The sequence below is a fragment of the Rattus norvegicus genome, chromosome 14, assembly GCF_021556685.1.
Source record: "Rattus norvegicus strain SHRSP/BbbUtx chromosome 14, alternate assembly SHRSP_T2T, whole genome shotgun sequence".
NCBI classification, from domain to species: domain Eukaryota; kingdom Metazoa; phylum Chordata; class Mammalia; order Rodentia; family Muridae; genus Rattus; species Rattus norvegicus.
In genome coordinates this window covers 67,552,827-67,565,114 of record NC_141547.1, presented here as the reverse complement: position 1 = coordinate 67,565,114, position 12,288 = coordinate 67,552,827, and the positions used below count along the sequence as shown (strand labels likewise).

The following is a 12,288-nucleotide window of genomic DNA, read 5'->3' as shown; positions in this document are numbered from 1 at the left end:
CAATGGGGGGAGGTTTGGGAGGGGAACACCCATAAGGAAGGGGACGGGGGAGGGGGATGTTTGCCCGGATACCGGGAAAGGGAACAACACTCGAAATGTATATAAGAAATACTCAAGTTAATAAAAAAAAAAAAAGAGTATATATAGATGTATGCACACTTGCACATGCATATGTATATATGCAAGGAGGCATATTCAAATTTTGAGATATTTATCAATTTCTTTATCAAATACTTGGGTATGTCTTCTTGGACTTCTAATGATATTTATAAAATTATTGAATGGCTTTAAAAATTAATATTTCTCAGCAAACTAATTTTTTTGGCTAAGAATATGTTCTTTTTTTTAAATTGGATACTTTCTTTACTTGCATTTCAAATGTTAATGGCTTTCCTGGTTTCCCCTCTAGAATCATCCTATCCCTTCCCCCCCTCCCCCTGCCTCTGTGAGAGTGTTCACCCCCCTCCCACCCACTCCCTCCCATCTCCCTGCAGCGGCATTCCCCTAAACCCAGGCATTGAGCCTTCATAGGCCTCTCTTCTCACTGATGCCCTAGAAGGCCATCCTCTGCTACATTTGTGGCTGAGGCCATGGGTCCCTCCATGTGTACTCTTTGGATGCTGGCTTAGTCTCTGGAAGCTCTGGGGGATCTGGTTGGTTGCTATTGTTGTTCTTTCTATGGGTTGAAGACCCCTTCAGCTCCTTCAGTCCTTTTTCTAACTCCTCCATTGAGGACCCCGTTTTCAGTACAATGGTTGATTGAGAGCATCTGACTCTGTGTTTCTCAGGCTCTGGCAGAGCCTCTCTGGAGACAGCTATATCAGGCCACTGTCAGCATGCACTTCTTGGCATCAGCAATATTGTCTGGGTTTGGTGACAGTATATGGGATGTATCCCTGGGTGGAACTGTCTCTGAATGACTTTTTCCTCAGTCTCTGCTCCGCATTTTGTCTCTGTATTTCCTCCTGTGAATATTTTGCTCTCCCTTCTAAGAAGGACTGAAGCATCCACTCTTTGGTCTTCCGGCTTCTTGAGCTTCATATAGTCGGTGAATTGTATCTTGAGTATTCCGAGCTTTGGGGCTAATAAATCCAATTATCAGTGAGTACATACTGTGTGTGTTCTTTTGTGATTGGGTTACCTCACTCAGGATGATGTTTTCTAGTTTCATCCATTTGACTAAGAATTTCATGAAGTCATTGTTTTTAATAGCTGAATTGTGTAGATGTACCACATTTTCTGTATCCATTCCTCCGTTGAAGGGCATCTGGGTTCTTTCCAGCTTCTGGCTATTATAAATAAGGCTGCTATTAACATAGTGGAGCATGCGTCCTTGTTATATTTTGGAGCAACTTTTGGATATATGCCCAGAAGTGGTATAGCTGGGTCCTCAGGTAGTTCAATGTCCAATTTTCTGAGAAACCCCCAGACTTATTTCCAGAATGGTTGTACCAGTCTGCAATCCTACCAACAATGGAGGAGTATTCCTCTTTCTCCACATCCTCGCCAGCATCTGTTGTCACCTGAGTTTTTGATCTTCTCCATTCTGACTGTATGAGGTGGAATCTCAGGGTTGTTTTGATTTGCATTTTCCTGATGACTAAAGATGTTGAACATTTCTTTAGGTATTTCTCAGTCATTTGATGTTCTTCAGTTGGGAATTCTTTGTTTAACTGTGTACCCCATTTTTAATAGGGTTATTTGATTCTCTGGAGTCTACCTTCTTTTATTTTTTCATCACAAATAGTACTTTTTATTTGTCATTATTAAAATCCTGATTCTTGGACTGGTGGTTCATAGCCATCAGCTCGTTCAACTTTAGCACCTGTCTCGTCACCAGTTGTTTTGGCAGAAATACTGCCTTCACCATGGAGCTCCATGAGTTTTCCCAATTCAAACTTGGGTGTCTTCAGCATTTTGACTTTCCTAACAAAGATGTCATGGAGAGGATAGATGGACTGGCAAGCCTTCTCTATGTCTTTCCCAATGCTGTCTGGAATTGGTTTATTAACTACTTCCTTCAAGTCATATTTCTGCACTTCTCGGGTCATGATTTCCATCATCTTCTTCCAGATCTGGCAGACCTGCTGGTGCTGGGCATAGGATGTCTTTCTAATCTGAAACTAACACAGAAAAGTCAGAGCAAATACCCATCAGTCATCTTGACATCAACATGAGCTTCAATCATGGTCTGCCACTTTTTGACCATGGAGCACATTTTGTCCCGGGTAAGATTGATGCCATGGAAGTTAGTCAGACAGTTTTTGCCCTGAACATCCAAAGTAATTAGCTTGAATTTTGTAAATGCAACTTCATCATTCTGTAGATCTGCAAGGCTCACTTCAAACACACGACCCTTGAGGCCATCAGATGCAATTTTGGTTCCTTGATCCTTGTGACTAGTGTTTCCTAATATTGAACATTGCTGGAGCTTTCACATCATACAAGTCTTTCTTAGAAAATGGATCAAGCACTTTCTTCTTAGCTCCCTTCTTGCCATCTTTTGTCAGGCGCTTGTTCTTCCCAACAGCCATGGTGCCACTCTGAGAGCCCAAAGGATGCAAGTACAACTCGCGTGAGAACTTAATGCCTGGAGTCTACTTTCTTGAGTTCTTTTTATATATTAGGCATTAGTCCCTTATCAGATGTAGGATTGGTAAAGATCTTCCCAATCTGGTGGTAGCTGTTTTGTCCTATTACCAATGTCCTCTCCCTTCCAGAAGCTTCAAAATTTTATGAGGTTCCACTTGTGGATTCTTAATCTTAGAGCATAAGCCATTGATATTCTGTTCAGGAAATTTTCCCCTGTGCCTATGTGTTCGAGGCTCTTTCCCACTTTTTCTTCTATTAGTTTCAGTGTATCAGGTTTTATGTAGAGTACCTGGATCCACTTGGACTTGAGCTTTGTACAAAGTTTTAAAGGGTAAGTTTCCAGGAACATGGTGGTTACTATCTAAAGTAGGTGCACTGTAAGTCTACTGAGAACATATACTCAGTTGTTCAGTATACATAGCTGAGATCTCTATCTCCCTTCTAACGTACCTTTAAAATGAATGCAAACTAAATAAAGCAATTATTCTATATTGTGTCTTTGCTATGTCATAAAAGTAGCATTCTATCAAAAGTCTGGCCTGATAAACCGGACTTCCTAATTTATCTTTTTTGCCTACCAATTCCCCTAACATGATTTCCAAAGATGTAGAAGGCATATTTTGCGTATCATATTTTATTAATACCTCTCAATAATTTTTCTGCATCCAAAGCCAAAAGATAACCTTGCACTCAAAACTACTACACAGACTCATGAGCACTTTACTGTGTCAGTTAGAGGATGGACTCCAGGAATGTGTACTTCTAACGTGGACTCAACGTTGTTTTGATGTGTAAGCTACTCATTGGTCTAATTAATTTCCTGACTTCATGGAACAGTCCATGATTCTCTTGTGGGTTGTACCAAAGGACACAGTTCATTCATTCAAACAACTTTGAACATGCATATATTTATCAGTCGGTATAGAATGATATCCCAAATTATTTGGAATCAGCATAAAGAGATATAAGGTTAGGGAACTAGAAAGACTCTCAAAGTCACCCAATAAATCTAGAATCAAATAGAAGCTTCTGACCCTCCAAACCACAGAGGTAATGAAACAAGCTGTCCTACTCATGACCACTTCCAACACCTCACCAGCCATACCATATGAGCAGGCTAGTGCTGGTCTCTGTGGACCTTTCTCTCTCGTGCCAGCTCAGCTCTGCCATCAAATATTGTACAATTGTTCTGGATTTATAAAGCTTTAATTGGACCCAGAACACTGGTAAAAATTATTCAGAAGTAAATTTAGTTTTCTTATTTCTTCAACAAATGAAGGAATGATAGAAGGAAGTTGAAGGAAAATGTTGAGGAGTAAATATTATAACTGCTATGATCCACAAATGTATTGCTTGACTAAAATGATATGAGGCTATTCATAAAGCTGGCATTCCACAAGGTGCATCATTTTATCTTTTAAATCAATAATCATTATCTCTAGAAGCAATATCTTATTCTTTTAAATTACCAAATCAATTTATCTGGATTTCTTAAATAGTTGGAATACATCATACCATCTTCTTGAGGTAAAAATTCTCATTCTTATTAGTCCAGAAAACTATAATAAAAGCTTTGCAATCCTGACTTATCCTGTATCTCAGAAACTCTTTCTAAACCTTTGCACACAATGTGCATGTTCAGAGAAACGAGGTTTCGCACATGTGCAGACATGCTTTAGCATTCCAGTGGATTTGAATATATGAATGAACAAATAAAGTTTTAGATCCTGTTACTGGTAGTTTTAACAGTTATGAATGAGGTTTTTAGCTAATGTGGAGATATTTAGAGCAAATAGTATGTGTTTGTGCTTATCCACTGTAAAAAAAAAATCACTAACATGTTGCATACAAAGCCTCGAAGAAGTCAATTTTGTGCTAAAAAATTTGTTTCTAAAATACATGACAGCATTCTAACATCAGTTTCTTGCTTTCCTCTTTACTCAGATTGAATTCTATTGTGACTCTTGTAACTCCTTATTGGAATGGATCTATCTTACTAATCCCTGTACTCTTGGTATTTAGAGAAACCAGGTTTGAATGAATACAACTTTCTCCCCACCCTCTTCCTGAATTCTCTAAGATGAACGTGCCTGAGAGATAATGAAGCTTTGGGTTGTGATTTATTTCTGATCATTGACCCACACAGATAGCCAACAAGGTTGCTGTATTTACTGTATGCAGCTTTTCTCTCACATTCGAAGTTAAGTCCACATCTTATTCTCTGTCTTCCAATGGTAACCTATAGTCTCACCCTCATGATTACCTAAAATGCTTCTTGCAGAAATTCAAGTGCAAAAGCCATCAGAACTGACTTCGCAGAGCCTACTGTATAATAGCATACTTACCTTCATCTATATCCACACAAGGGCCTTGACTGTGTCTCCTGGCCTCTGAATGACCTATTCTGTTAATTTGCCTTCTCGCTGGGAACCACAAGTCAAAAGATTTCTTTTTCCTTGAACTGCATTACTTCATAGCACACTGCCCTCAGTGGTTTCTCTCTTGTGTGTGAGATATTGTTATCCATTTATTCACACAGCCTGCCTCTCTCTCTCTCTCTCTCTCTCTCTCTCTCTCTCTCTCTCTCTCTCTCTCTCTCTCTCTCTCTGCTTTGTTGCTGGCATTTGTTTTTGAGACCGGGATGTCCTAGAATTACTTATATGGAAGAAGTTTCATTCAAACTCCAAGCCACCCACCTGCTTTTTATCTACTGGGTACTACAATTACAAGCATTTGCCTCATGCCTACCTTTAACCACATTTTTGAGGTGAAAACAAACTTAAATATGACTTAAAAGTGATATAAGAAGTTTCTGATTGTTGTCTGAAATTTCTGGACATGTATTTCAGTTCTCACTACCCATGAGGTTGTTTATTTTTCAGTCAAAGTTCCAATGTGTTACTAAGTCCAGTCATGAATTATACATCCTTATCTTTCTGGACCTGTCAGAAATACGTGGACTACATCCTCACCACACCTTCTCCAGCATTTTTCTTCACTCTCATCTGGAGATCACACTTTACTGTTTGTTCTTACATATCACCATTCATGGCCAGATGCTTGTCCACTGCCTTTGTGATCTCATCTGGACTTAGGGCTTCACTCTTTCACTTCTAGTCCCTTTGTAACCTGGACCAATAAATGTTCAACCAGAAATGGTACCCATATTAGAATCGCTAATATATCAAAACCCACTTGTCTAAAACTAAGATCCTGGTCACTTCTTGAAAGCTTGTTCACATTTGATACAATAATATTTCCCCCTTTCATAAATATCAACCCCATTGTCTCAGTTTATTAAGTGGAGAAAACATCCTGAAACTCTCCTCAAGGTCCCTCTTCCTACATATGCCTTGTATCTGTCAGCAAGTCCTTATGAGCTTTGCTTTCAAAATATGTCCTGTATCAGACCACATTTCCACACCTCTGCCAAAACACTCTAGGCGAAGGTGTTATTTGTCAAGATGATCTCTTGCCTGGATTATGTCAGTGGTCTCTAACTTCATCCATATACTCCTTCACCCATCTGCAGTCAGTGATTTACGTAATCATAAAACACAAACCCAAATCCCCCAAATCCTCCTCAGCGTCCCCTCTGCACCCAGAACAAAAACTGCCACCCTCACTCTCAACTGCACAATTCCCTTTGTCTTTCTTCCCACCACTCTAAGGAGACACAATACCCAATTTTGAATTCCTAATGACAAAGTGGAACAGGACTAGTTTTTTTTTTTCTTGTAGGTTTCCTCTTTGTTCTCTTGCTGTTCTGGTTGCTGATGTTGCAGCATATACCTGGGTTGTCTTAATCCCACGCTACTCCTACTTCAGTCTATCAAGTGTTGAGAATGAGAAATTAGGCACACGAGCCTGGGAATGGGCTTTAAGTTGCACCAGTGAAAGTATATTTATATATACACACACACATATATTCACTTCTAATAACCATTTTACCTTCTGTCATCAATAATCCTAGTTAGCGAGAGTATGTTATTGAGACAAAGTACAGGGACTTCAACTTTTAAATAACCTCGTCAAGGAAATGTAATATACAAAGAATGAGATACAAATTAAATGCAGCTGCCTCCTCCACTAGGACTCTCTGAAGGTACACAGAAAGAGAAACTGATCTCTTTTGAGCACCTACATAAATTTTCATTGAGAAAACAATATTGTGCTTAAAAATTAAACAGAGATAGCAAGTAAAAGACCAGGGTTTGGGGCCATGAGAGAAAAAGAGCAATTTGTGGAAAGTTAACCCTGGTTTACCAGTCTTGAGAACCTCTCTAGGTAAGAGCTGTATTGGACCATCTTGCCTTTTTAGTCTTCTTTTCTGTTACTGTTGTCATTTTTAAGTTTTGTTTGGTTTTAAGGTAGGAACTCAGGATCAGCCTGCTTCTACCTCCCAAGTGCTGGGATTACAGCTACATGACCCCTCACCTAGGTTTAAGACCTGCATTTAAAGAGCATCTCAAAAGTACCAAGAAGTCCTTACCAGAGAGGTTATGGTGAAAGAATAATATTCAAGTTATAGAAATAAATCTAAACTCAGACTTGTGTTTTGCCTAAATATCTTCTCTCTCTCTCTCTCTCTCTCTCTCTCTCTCTCTCTCTGTGGGGTGGGGGTGGGGTGGGGTGGGGTGTGTGTACACTACACATGTGCCTATCACCCAAGGAGGCCAGGAGATGGCATATGATTTCCAGAAACCAGACTTGCAAATAGTTCTTACCTGTGATGTGAGTGTTAGGAGCAAAACTTCAGAACTCTGAAAGCAGCAAATGCTATTCACTGAGACATTATTTCAGCCCCCTGGAGGACATTTTCCTTTAATTCTCCAGATTCATGGCCAAACCAGACTTAGTAACACATAATGTGAGATCTTCAGATAGAGTGGGTCACAAGATTAATTAATTCATATTTTAACAGAAGAAATAACCTATGTTACCATTCTGCTCTACCACATTCTGTGGGAGGCATACCAACAATGTGAGCCAAAGATGGTGATGGGCCTCCTAGTCCATGAAGACTCAGCAGGCACTTGGTCTGGATTTCTTTTAGTAGGGAGGAACTCACAGAGGACTTTCAACCCACAGTAAAGAGTTAAGTCATCACTCAAGAGGGGAGAGGGAAAATTTTAAGCAACCATAATTAGCTAAAAGATTAGAATAAGTGTTGGAAGTTAATAAGAAGTATTGTATGGGTCAGGGACACAAGCTTATTGACAAATTTCCATTAACCAAAGATACAATGAAAAGTAAATCGAGGGGCACTATCAAAGAAATTGTTAAGGGTTCACTTCTCCTCTTCCTAGGCAGGCTAATAGATATGCCAAATTACAGAAAATGGTGAGATAACTTTTTTCCTATCACAGGACAGGGAAGTCACCCAGAGATCTTCCCTGCCTCATTAAATTACAGGTGGGTTACAATGAATCTGAGTAAATAAGTGAAAACCCAGGGTCCTCAGCCTCTGACTCAGGGTCATTTGAAGCAAAAACATCTCTTCTTGTCAGGTTATAGGACATTGACTAACTCAACCCTGTAACCATGGCCAAGTCCTTAGGTACCTGACTGACAAGACACAAATGGTGACAGATATCCTTCCAAAATTCATGGGCAACAATAAAATACAACTGCATTTCAAATAGAGCATTAAGACGCAGCATTATAAACTTACTTTTCTCTACCTAAAATTTGTATGCTGACAATCAAGGCACCAGTGTGACTATATTTTTTAAAAAGGGAGTATATAGAAGTAATTAATGTTAAATTAAATCTTAGGTTAAGACTTAAGTCATATAAATATAAGGCCTGATTAAAAGAATAGACCCTGGCTCTCCCTATCCTGTCCTTTGATCCACTGCCTTCTCCTTTTCTAGCTTCTGTGGCTCCTCCTCTTCTGAACCTCTAAATGAAAAGACATGCAAAATATAAGAACACTTACAAAATGAAGATGAGAGCTTTCTTGAAAAGTCCAATTGCATATTTCCCATGGATTTTAAGTTTTCGAGTTGTAAATATATAAATTTCTGTTGTTTATGTGTGGTACCGTGTGGTATTTGTTAAGGAAGTCCCAGTTTACCAACCTGACTAACCTTCAAGCAATTGAAGAACGAGCAAATTCTTTAATGAACTCCAAGTACAATAGCCATACAATGCAGCTATTTTAAGAGACAAACTGATGATTTAAGAATGTCTCATTAAAAAGTGTCATTTGCTAAAACAGTCCCACAGAGGAATTGTCTTATGGTTCCTGTAACAAAACAAAGTTATCACTCACAAGGGAAACAGAAATGTGTTTTATGTTCTTTTCTAAATATGGCTTCAGTTACCTTGCTGTAAATGAGTCCTCTGGAAGGAATGGAAAATACAGATAAGATAAAAACAAGCTAGAATGGTACTAGGAAAAAAATTCAGGCTGTGCACAAAGGATGGGAAGTTACTTGTGTCCCACATGGAGGTGACTTCAGCAGAGGAGGAATACAGTAATCAAGTAGGTAGTATGACTCAGTCTGTGATCAGTTTACTCCTTTCCCTGGCCATACCTGTCATTGTCCAATGGATCATGAACAAACTAGCCATAGTGATAGAGATGGAAGTCATTAGTCCAGGAATCAAGTGTGAGAAGGGAATGGTTCTACTTACTATCACCCCTACTGATCTATTAGGAGAATTTTTTCTTTCTGTCCCTGAAACCTTAATACTAGTCTAGAAGTTTTGATTCCAGAAAAGGAACAGTAAAAGCCATAATAAACATTCCATTTCACTGATACTCAGGCTTTCCCCTGGCCACTTGGGGCTTCTGGTGGCCTTAAGCTAACAGTCTACTGACTGATCCAGGCTATCAAGGGAAAACTTGATTACTTCTCTACAGATCATATATTGAAGATTAGGTCTGTACTGCAGGAGATCTTCTAGGGCTTCTCTTGGTGACTATTATTAAATTCAATGGAAAAACTACAAAAAGCCAATCCAGGCAAGATGCCAAAGAGCCCAGAACCTTTAGATATGAAAGTATAAGTCATCCCTCCAGGAAACCAGTCAAGCACTTGTTGCTTGGTGGAAAAAATACAGAATGAAAAATAGAGGAAGATGGTTTTAAATACCTGCTAAGGTCACATGACTACTTGTAGAAATGGATGGTAACTAGCATGAGTGTTTTTCTTCTATTTTGATAACATGTCTGTACATATGTACACAAATATCAAGTGATGTTTGTGTCTTCTTTGCTCTATTTCTTTATCATGTACTGTAAAAATTGAGAGACTCTCATCAATGGTTATTATGTTTAAGCTATGAGACACTAAAGTTATGCCCCATAAGGAATATTTCTGCCTATTTTAAAGTATGCAATGTGTTTGTGATTTCTTTCAGATAGTTGTATTAGGTAAGCTGTGACTGGTTATTGTTTTCATTTAGAAATTCAACATGACATAAAGAGATGGCATTGAGAGTTACATTAATAGGAGGTTCAGAGCCCGAAAGTTCAGACAACAATGAAAAGGAGTCATGGCGCCAGAATCCTGAAGAATCTGGTCATACTATGTGCTTAATGACAAAGCAGAGGTAAATATATGTGATGCTCAACTCGGTTTCTCCATTTCATTTAACTCATAATGCCAGCCGAGAGAAGGTAAAGCTCACAGCTAAGGTGAGATTTCTCATCTCTACCTGCCTAATATCTATGATTCATCCTGGGCATTAAAATGAGCTTGACTCTTAGAATATCATGTCAAGGTGAAAATAAATACAAACCATTACAGAAAGCTAATAGAGATTAAAGGGGAGAAAAACTAAACTACCCCCTAAGATATTGTCTTAAGAGACAAATACAGCAATGCAAATCTTGTTTTGCTTAGTATACATGTAAATCAAGCTCTATAAGAACGTGCATATGTGAGAGCTGATCACCCAGAAGTACAGACATCTTGAGACCGCAGGACAGACTGGTACCTCTGCACACCTCTACCCACATCCCTAGTCCAAAGGGAAACTGCACAGTGCCTCTGAACAGAGAGAGAGCCGCCAGTACCCGCAGTTCTGGTACCGAACTGAACCGGCCAAACAGCTCCCTGCAAACAAATCCCGTTGGGGAGAGAGCTGGACCCTCAGAAGTGTAGATACTCCTGAGAAGTCAGAGAAGAATACCCTCTGCTCACAGTCCAGACCCAAGAGGGAATCACAAAGTGCCAACTGTGCCTGCTGGGTGCAAGAATGTACGAGCAATCAGGGGCAGGACCCTTTGATTTTGGCCCATGCCTAGAGCTGGAAGACAGAATCCAGGAGCCCTAACACACCTGAAATCAGAGCGCCTGCTCTCAGAAAAGACTGGAAAAAAAAAAGGAAAAGATTTCAACAGGAGTCCTGACACAGAGGCCTACAGCAGGGTCAAGTCACTCTCAGAAACAGCAAGACAAGCAAACACCAGAGATAACCCAATAGCTAGAATCGAACACAGGAACCCAAGCAACAGAAACCAAGACTACTTGGCATCATCAGAGCCCAGTTCTCCCAACAAAGAAAATATTGGATATCCAAACACACCAGAAAAGCAAGATGTAGATGTAAAATCATATTTTTTGATAATGATGGAGAACTTTAAGAAAGACATAAAGAACTCCCTTAAAGAAATGCAGGAAAACACAAGTAAACAAAGAGAAGTCCTTAGAGACGAAATATAAAAATCCCTGAAAGAATTATAGGAAAACACAACCAAACACGTGAATGAATTGAAAATGGAAATAGAAACAATAAAGAACGCACAAAGGGAGACAACCCTGATATAGAAAACCTAAGGAAGAGAGACAAACAGCCGTAGATACAAGCATCACCAACAGAATACAAGAGATAGAAGAGAGAATCTCAGGGTCAGAAGATACCACACAAAACATCGACACAACTGTCAAAGATAATGTAAAATGCAAAAAGCTCCTAGCCAAAAACATACGGGAAATCCAGGACACAATGAGAAGATCAAACCTAAGGATAATATGTATAAAAGAAAGTGACGACTCCCAACTTAAAGGGCCAGTAAATATATTCAAAAAATTATAGAAGAAAACTTCCCTAACCTAGAGAAAGAGATGCCCATAAACATACAAGAAGCCTACAGAACTCCAAATAGACTGGACCAGAAGAGAAATTCCTCCCATCACAAAATAGTTAAAATACCAAATGCACAAAACAAAGAAAGAATATTAAAATCAGCAAGGGGAAATGGTCACGTGACATATAAAGGCAGACCTATAAGAATTACACCAGACTTCTCACCACAGACACCCTTCATGATAAAAGTCTTGGAAAGATCAGGAATTCAAGGCCCATATCTAAACATATTAAAAGCAATATACAGCAAACCAGTAGCTAACATCAAACTGAATGGAGAGAAACTTGAAGCAATCCTACTAAAATCAGGGACTAGAAAAGTATGCCAACTATCTCCCTACTTATTCAATATAGTACTCCAACTCCTAGCCAGAGCAATCAGACATCAAAAGGAGGTCAAAGGGATACAAATTGGAAGGGAAGAAATCAAAATATCACTATTTGCAGAAGATATGACAGTATACTTAAATGACCACAAAAGTTCCACCAGAGAACTACTTAAACTCACAAACAACTTCAGCAAAGTGTCGGGGTATAAAATTAACTCAAACAAATCAGTAACCTCCCTCTACTCAAAGGATAAACAGGCTAAGA

General features: G+C 39.2%; 1 pseudogene; it reads right to left on the bottom strand.

Moving 5' to 3' along the window:
* Window positions 1–1,766: 1,766 nt before the first annotated feature.
* Rps3a-ps11 (ribosomal protein S3a, pseudogene 11) lies at window positions 1,767–2,534 on the bottom strand (annotated as a pseudogene).
* Between the last annotated feature and the right edge of the window lie 9,754 nt (window positions 2,535–12,288).